Below are 9,573 nucleotides of genomic sequence, written 5' to 3'. Positions count from 1 at the left end.
AGAGAATCCAAGGCAGTTTTTGTGGTGGACATTAAAGTCACCAAATACATGTACTTGTGCGCTAGTGTCGAGGGAAAGTGCTGTGTCTATGCTGTCAGAGACTTTGTTTATTATGGTGCAGTCCTGGATCGAGGGAGAGCGGTAGAGAAAGTAAAAGTAGCTAATGTTGTGTTGCATGTTTAGTCTAAAGCATATAAAGGCTTGATCATCCGATTCTAGTTTTGTTTCTCTAGTCAAGGGAATATAAACTCCAAGTCCGTGCATGTGTCTGTCAGAGTCCTTACAGCAGAGTCGGAGATATCCAAGCATGTTAAAGTAGTTAGAGGGGATGGAGGAGTGTAGGTTAGTCTCACTTAGTGCTAAGATATCCGGGGTATGTGTTAGGAGAAATGCTTCAACCTCAGCTAAATTAGTTCTAAGCCCACGGATATTTGTGGATGCAAGCCTCAAGGAAGGAGGCAAGTTGGATTTATTTGACCCTAAGCCTGGTTTAAGCTTATTTTTAGATTGTACTGTCGTCATATTGTTTAAAGAGTTTCAGTTTAGGAAAGGGGGCAGAACAAAACGTTATACAGAGCATCAGACATGCATCACAAGTAGACCATCAGCTGACCTTTCTTCAATTAGGATTGTGGCCTCAGGAAAGCCCACCGGGGATGAGTGCAGGGTCCCTTTCCATGCGCGACATGGCACTACAAACATCCCAATATTTTACAACTGTTGATGGAGAAGCCGCTCTAAGCGCTACCAAAGAGTTAGGGCACCTGTACTACCAGTCGGAAACAGCAGCCAGTAACTGTCAATCCGGTACCCTCAACCCATCAGAGGAAGGTCAACCCAATCTAATTGCTCAGGCACATATAGTACTCAAGCACTCTCAAGTGCCCAGTTTTAGGGGCGGGGTGTGTCGGAAGTGGGGAAAACGGTGTTCGTTGACCTAGACAAGAAACAACATCTACCACTGTGTGTTTCTGTCGAATCACTGTGATAGTGTCTCTGCGCCTGACTAATAGGCAAAAAAGGGGTATGGAAGCCGGGCGATAGACAGAACCTATCTACTCCTTAAGCAATTTAGGTTTGCAAACCAGTAATTTTTTTGAGTCACCAGCTCTAGGAAGGTTGTCATCCGAGACTGAAGAGGCCTCCCTCCCCTTTGGTTTAGTTTCAGAGTTTTCCTTCTCCTAGACGGATGATCTGGGAAGATCTACTGGGTCCGTCAGCACTGAGAGGGTTTGCTCCGCACCTGGGTTCTAATCCAGGTATTTCTGCGGCCCCACGTGATTAGTTAATGCTACTAGGTTAGTTTGTTGAGGTTATATATCTGCTGAATAGTTACACTCCTCAAAGTGATTTAGGGGCATTGCTATTTCATTGTTACTGGATAAAGGGGGTGAGTAGAGCTCATGCAGTGTAAGCAACTAAGATTGTAAGAAGGCTTGTTAGAAAGGAGATAATGTGATTTGAGGCTTTCCCTTCATATTTTTTAATTTTATTCATGTTAGCTTATATCTATGATAACGTTACAGTATGAGTAGGTATTAAGAATTGAACTACGAGTTGTGCCAAAACTATATTTTAGATGACAGGAGGGTTGAGTTGTGAGTGCAATATAGTACGGATAAAACAGTAAGTTTTGAGTCATGTATATTTAGGTAAATAGATATATGGACAGGTTTTCAGTAGATGCGAATAAAGTTGGAGTTGTAGGTATAAAGTGTGTTTCTATTATTGAGGGAAGATAATTTTAGCTTTCAAGTAAGTCATGGACATTTAGCATAACAAGGAGTATCGGTTCAGTTTCGTATTAATCGTTGCAAAAAAGGAGACATAATTATGTTGCAAAACTATCTAGAAGGAGACATAGTTATGTAATGCAGATCGCTTTGCTTCCGAGTACTTTGGCCGTTAACCTAACTGCATAGGAATGAACTCTAATGCATGTCTAAGAGGTAGAAATGTATAGATGTTTAGTGATGACTAAGCAGTTAGCATGTGAGGGTTAGGGGCTGGAAGTTAAAGATTCGACTACAAATGCTGTGCAATATAGGAATTAAGTGGCGGCTTGGTGGGAAGGAGCATATTGTTAGCGTTCAAGAGACATGGGTTATTTACTTACAAATAACAGTAGATCTCCATTAGGATTAGAGTTTCAGGTAAGGTTTATTTTGAAGAAAAAAGAATTTTTTTTTTTTTTTTGGCATGCAGGTTAGACAGAAGTAATCGTTTTGGGGGTAAAATGCATATTGGGATTTCGTAGCTAGCCGTTAGGTATTTTCCCCCCAGTTATAAGAAGAACAACTAGTTCATGGTGATTCGGAATTCGTATTCTGTATTTATAGGCAGACATTAAGGTCAGGCACAGAGCATTGCATCTACTCAGAAAAATATCCCTAGTATCACAGCTAAGATACTGTATATTCCTGTTACAAATATAGTGAAAATTAAATTATAAGCTATGTTCAGTGGTTTGGTATGGATATCATGTAGGCCACTTTATTAATACAAGCAAGCATATGGTAATTGCAGATATTAAGTATACTACTTAATAAAGTTCTTCTGTCTTCTACAGTAGAAAAAAAAATAAATCCTCGCTTCTGTTAGATTAAGAATTCTCTTTTGTCTAAGCTTTCAATTTTTCGAGTCGAATTTTAAGAACTACACACGGCTCTCAGACCTCATGCCAGAGTGTTCGACCGTTCCAGCTCCATCCATAATAAATGCTATAATGGAACTTTTATCAAATTGGAAAATCTGGTTATTTTTAACTCGTTTAAAAAAAAGCCGCGTGTTGTGGAGTTCAGATAATATGCAAATATAATTTGGGAAATGTTCAATTTCGTGAGAGACTTTTTTTTCTCTCTCGTTTAATATAAGAACATTTGACAAAAAGACCTAAGAAACAGATGAATAAGAAAACAAGACAAATATTTACGATAAAATCAATGCTGACTAATAGGCACCCCCCTCTTCCTTGTGTTTCGATGAAGTAACGGATCAAAAGCATAGACTTTATAACTAGGAAAACGCACCCGGAATAGGTGTCCAGAAAGGAGATCGCAATGTGCGAGGAGGGGGCACTTTCTTATTTATTAAATTTTCTAATTTTTTTTATTTAATTTTTTTTTTTTTTTTGCGTCTTACCATCACTGTTAATATTAAGTATCGTACTTAAATAAAGTTCTTCTGTCATCTAAATAAGCTAATATATAGGGATTTCCCCTCTCCACTACTACCTCGATGTGACATGGTAAAACAAAAAAAACAAAAAATTTAGTCAGGAAATTGTTTTGAAATAAGTGAATTAAGAGATGTCTGAGAAATAAAAATAAAATAAAACTAAATAGAATGATATGAGCACACACCCCGCCCACATCCCTTTTGTTTCTCAGGCAAAATGCTTTGCTGTTCCATGTTTTGGTAACTCTTATCTGCCAAAATTCCATTCAGAAGTTTCCACATCAATGAAAGGCAGGGTGATTGGCCGATATTTATCGACTGCAGTGCCTTTTGGTGTATCCTTCTGGCAGTCCTTTCATGCAAGTTTATAACGGGGTCATTTTACTTTTATTTTAGTTTAATTTTTTCCTTTGCCATTTTCACTGGTGTATTGAAAGTTGAATTTAATCATTGCGGTATAAATGGTGACACTTTTTATCATGTTTTTTTAATTATTATTATTATTATTATTATTATTATTATTATTATTATTATTATTATTATTATTATTATTATTAAATAATAATAATAATAATAATAATAATAATAATAATAATATGAAGAAGAAGAAGAAGAACAACAACAACAACAACAACAACAACAACAACAATAAAAACAACTAGCGGAACCTGTGGAAATCCTACGGTACTTGAAAATTTTTATAACACATTAAAATTAAATGAACAAAAAATAATATAAAACAAATAACGAATTTTAAACGATTTCTTAGCAAATTCTTTTTAACTTTTTAAAGCTCAAAAGAATTGATAAAAAAAAATTCAGAATTTTTTCAATGAAAATTCAACACACAATACATTCTTTTTTGTTTTGTTTTGTTTTTTGGGTTTTTTTTGGGGGGGGGGTCTATTAAAACAAAAATTTGAAACTCTTTTTAGATAACTTTTATCCTCCTGGATCAGTTTTCAATTATAAAGTTCTACTAAACTGAACACCTACTTTGTGGCCATCTCTCTCACGTGAAAAAGAGGTTTTAGTAAATTTTTAGTTTCTAGCCAACTCGGTGACGACTGTTACAAGTGGTCGAGTATGCTTACAAGTAATATCACAGTAATGCCCTATTTTAGCGTCGGAAAAAAGTTTTAAAAATATTCAATTCAAACAAAAAATTAAATACAAAGTTTAATTCGTACAATTGTGTAAAAAATAAAAATACTAATTTTTTTATGAGTAAAAACATCCGACAATTCAACAGGTCTAACATAGCATTTGATACAAATAATATTTAGTCATACATTTTTTCCGACTCTAAAATAGAACATTACTATTATGTCATTTATGAAAGCTGAATGTGTCAGTATAGACATGGCATGTCCACAAGAAGTTTTGTCTGTGCATAATGTAACATTATTTTCCGTAAAATTTTGCAAACGATCCATTCTTGGAGTGGCTATTTCAATTTGTTACCAAATTCTTAAAAAATACAAAAAAAATTTTTTTTTTCACAATTTCTTATAATTGGGATTTTTCAAATAGGTAAGAGAGAGAGGAGGTTGGTGAGTAAAAAGTTCCCTTCCGAACTCTTTTTTAGGCGGGAATATTCACTGGTCACGTAAGAAAGATTGTCACAAAGTGGGTGTTCAATTTAGTAGAAGGTTATAATTGAAAACTGATCCTGGACGATAAAAGTCATTACAAAAAATTCAAATTTTTTGTTTTAATCTGAAAATTAAGTTCGTAATCGATGAGATTAACGTGAAAAAAGAAAAATTGTAAATTGTGGAATTTAGAAGTGGAAGCAGTTTCCTAAACGGCCGCTAAATAAACTTATTAATTACTAGCATGGGTACCCAGCGTTGCCTGGGTTGACATAAAGTAATGTAATCCTCCCCTCCCCCCCCCAAAGAAAAAGAAAAATTGAATTTGTCATATTTTGGGGTTCGTTCTGTTTATAAAATTGTTAGGTGAAAGTATAGAATGGTTTCATAAAAAATAATAAAATTTATCGCTATTTTATGTTTCAAATGTACTTCCCCCAACCACCACAAAAACAAAAAGTTTTTATATTTGTCATGTTTTGTCCCCCCCACACACACACACACTCTCGATCGCACAACTTCAAAACATGCTAGAGATGACATGTCTGTTTGAACGCTTTGTGGCCAAAAAGTGGGTGCTCATTTTACGATAAATTTATATAGAAAAGTTATCCTCCACACTAAAATGTTAATTTTTTTTTTAATTTCTTCTTTCATATTATTTATAAAGACTGCTTAAACGTATTAGACCACAAAAAAACAGGTCTTAATTTTTTGGGGTCAATGTCAAGTTTCTTTCCAACTACCCCAAAAACATTAAAATGACGACTTTTGACGGTTTTCGGTGATGCTGAAACCCAATATTGCGTTTAAATTTGGGGCAGATAAGTAGTTTCATTATACGAAGAAATTACTTTTTCAAAAAGTGGGGTTCACTTTTCTATATAAATTTAACGTAAAATGAGCACCCACTTTTTAGTCACCTAGTAATTTCTTCATATCATAAACAAATTTAACTGTGATATTCGTTTTCAGCACCCCCGAAAATTGGTGCTGTTTTTTTTTGTTGTTTTTTTTTTTACTAAAAGATGCGTTCAGTTTTTCATCTCATAATTTAAAACGCTAATTATGCTGTTAATAAGTTTACAAAAGCATACTTTTGTTTTTCGTTCTTTTTTCATTATACAACTTGTATAGTTGTGAACAGGTGCCTCTGCAGTTTAACATTTCACAAAAATTCTGTTTACATTAGGAGGCGGTTAAGTAAACTACAAAAGCACCTGGTACAAAATATACAAATTCTATAATTAAATACCCACCTAAAAAAATGAAAAACAAAAATATATTTTTGTAAACCGCTCGTGTAAGCTTACTGACAGCATTATTTACGTCCTAAATTATGAAAAATAAACGAATCTCTTAATAAAAAAAAACAGCGCCGGTTTTCGGTGGTGCTGAAAACGAATATCACAGTTAAATTTTATGAGGAAGTTATTAGATGGTTAGAAAATGGGTGCCCATTTTACGTTAAATTTATATAGGAAAGTGATTGATCTCCCACTTTTTGGAAAAGTAATTTTTCATATCATGAAAACTACCCCAAGTTTAAATGTGATATTCGTTTTCAGCATCATCGAAAGACATTAAAAGTTATCATTTTCAAGTTTTGATTGATTGAAACTTTACATTGACCATTTTTTTTCTAGAGTTAAACGACGCTGGGTCACGTCGTAAAAATTTACCATTTTAAATTTAAGGTATTAAATAAATCATAAAGAAAATTTGTTTCGCAGGCAATTAAACACACTTGCTATGGTATAATTATTATAATAAATCCTATGCAACACCGATTAAATTTTATAAACAAAAAGAGCAGGGGAAGATGGATTTTGTCCACATGTATCTCTGACTAACTCTGTCCTCATGAGGCTCCAAGTAAATGAGGACATTAGTTTAATTATTTTTCTCTAAAAAATAAAAAAAGGATTGTTTTTAAGTTCGTTTTAGTTGTATTGCATTTTTTTATTTTCAATAATATCAAATAATAAAAACAAATATTTATGCAGAATACGGACCGTGCTAAAATAATTACGTTATTTAAGACCCATTCTTTATATAGGGAAATTAAGATTCATGCAAAATGTATGGCCGATCCCCAAAATGTATAAATATTTTGACCCCTGCCCTTAACTAAAAATTCACCAAAATTTAGAAAATCAACCAATTTTAATGAAATTTTCAGTATTTATTAATTAATGATCACGAAATATAATGGAGTCATTATTTTTTAATCTTAATTAGAATTATTATTTTAATTAAACAAAAATGCGATGACTAAAGTACTAAGAAAAAACGCACGAATTTATTTTTGCTTTTTTTATTATCAAAATAAAGCATCGTAGATGTTAGCAATAACAAATTTTGGTATTTAGGCAATTATGTTACTGCGCTGGAAAATAATTTTATTATTTAGAATGCCATTCTTAACATTGGAGGGAGGATGTTTTGTAACTTTTTCTGTACTTTCACCATACAATTTTAATAAACAAAAATATCGTAAAAATTGAGTTTAAATCGAAAATACTATTTTAAAAATAGCGCTGTAAGATAGGTGTGTAAACACCAGAAATTCTGTCTTTTTTAATAGTTAAATCTTCCCGTAACATTTAAAGTCCCGTTAATGAAATCGATATAAGTCGAAAAAATAAGAATTTTGTACTTTCACCTAACAATTTAATTAAAAAAAGATGCTGTAAAAACTGAATTTTACTTAAAATTCCAATAGAAATAGTGTTACCACCAGTTCCCACTTTCATCTCAAATCATCTAAGCAACCTGCGCCAGCCACCAAACCTTACTCCAAGAGTAAGTGGCATCGTCACCATTACAAAAAGAAAAGGAGATAACGAATCTCCTTGGAATATACCCCGTCTGATACCAAACTCTCCAAACACTTCACTGTTCAGTGTCAGAACAGTTTTCCATTGAGTCATACTGCTCTTCAAAAGTCCTGCAGCATTTCCAGCAACTGTTATCATCGACATTATTTCACGGATCCATGTGTGAGGGGCCATGTTATACGCCTTGCTTTAACCGATCCATGCTACACTCAAATTTATCTTCTTCCCCTTTCAATCTTACAACACTGCTTTATCAATCATTACCTGTTCCTCGGTACCTTTCGATCCCTACCGGCACCCTTCCTATTCATCATTGCTCAAAATATGGCCATAAACCTTGTCTGTGAATATTCCAGTCAACAGCTTTCATATTAGTGGAATACATGCAATCGGCCTGCAGTTGTTGGAAATTGTTCCCCTCACAATTTCCTTCCAAAACAATGGCGTCCTTTCTCTAACAAGCCAATCGGGAACGTCTCTCAAGTCAACTATCTCTTGCAGAATAGCAGCTATTAGGGAACGAAGACATTGTAACAAGTACTACTCTTACCACCTTTATTTCCCCTGTTCATTTTTAGGTTGTTATTTTCAACAACCACACACCACACTCCTAGCACCTCCTTCTCCTCTAGATTCCCACTCCTCATTCACTTTCCGGATATATCCACCAGATTTGGTACCTCCACTTCTCACAAAATATTCTCCACAGCACTCTTCTTTCCCCATTGTCCACGGATTTTAAAAATTCACTGTTCCTACTCTCTTCGTGTCTTGGTACCCTCTTTGCCAACCCTCACCACCTCTATCATTTATAAGACCTTCAGAATTTCGAAGAGTTCCATGATGGCGACCGGACCCACCCTGCTGAACAGTAGAAAACCGGTCGGATGTGGGATTGTCACAACGTTCCAACCCCATTTAAGTCGTTATCTTTAATACTTTGATTAGACATTCAACCATAAATGAGGTTAATAATAATAATAATAATAATAATAATAATAATAATAATAATAATAATAATAATAATAATAATAATAAAAATTAAAATATAAAAATTCAACACACAACGCATTTTTTTTGTTTTTTTTTTCTGAATAATTTTTTGTATAAATTATAAAGGAACATGTGTCAATTCACTTACACATTTTTTTAATTTTAAAAAGAAACTATATTAAAAAAAAGTCTTACAGTGTCCTCTCACATAACTTTTATTTATTAAAAAAAAAAAAAATAGGCAATTTGCAACCGTAAACAGGCCGCCATGTATTCTTTTTTTTTTCTTTTTGAAAAATTTTGAGAGGAAATAATTTTAATGATTTTTAACTGATAAAAAGCGACTATAAAGGGAGGTAATTCGTTTTTCATTAATTAATGATTGCGATGATGATGTTTTTTGTGACACTGGACGTACGGACAAGTAAATTAATATTTAGATGTTCGTCCCTCGAAACGACAAAGACTATCTAATCTGCCTAGAGATAATGAATAACACACATTGAGAGTTTGTTAAAAATGAAGCTGTTTTGTGTAGAGCCAGACTCGCTCTTTCGTCCCAATCAGCCTGATCCAACGGCAGGACAGGATTGAGATAGCTGGAGAGACAGGTGGGATGCAGGAGCTGTCGAAAGTGTCGATGTTCTTCCACATACACTGCATAGTATTCACAAATGGTCACCTATCTGGTACTAGTCAGTCTCTTTGTTCTTTAACAGCGGTGATCGAGCGATAACAACGTGATTACGCTGTATTTAGAGTGATAAAGTAAAAAAAAAAACATAGACAGCAAAATAGTTGACTGAAGAGTTTACTTCTGCATTGACTTATGCTTATCTGTATAAATTATTCAGGTGAAAAGACAGAATGCGTATGATTTGCAGTCCGATGTGTTTGTCCAATGCCAATGTCAATACTGAAAACGTGGAAAGAGTTGGTGTGGTTTTTTTTTTCACCATGTCTCTTGT

This window comes from Euprymna scolopes, chromosome 5 (assembly GCF_053919585.1).
Source record: "Euprymna scolopes isolate OS-2025 chromosome 5, ASM5391958v1, whole genome shotgun sequence".
NCBI classification, from domain to species: domain Eukaryota; kingdom Metazoa; phylum Mollusca; class Cephalopoda; order Sepiida; family Sepiolidae; genus Euprymna; species Euprymna scolopes.
Note: the sequence above shows the minus strand (reverse complement) of the source record.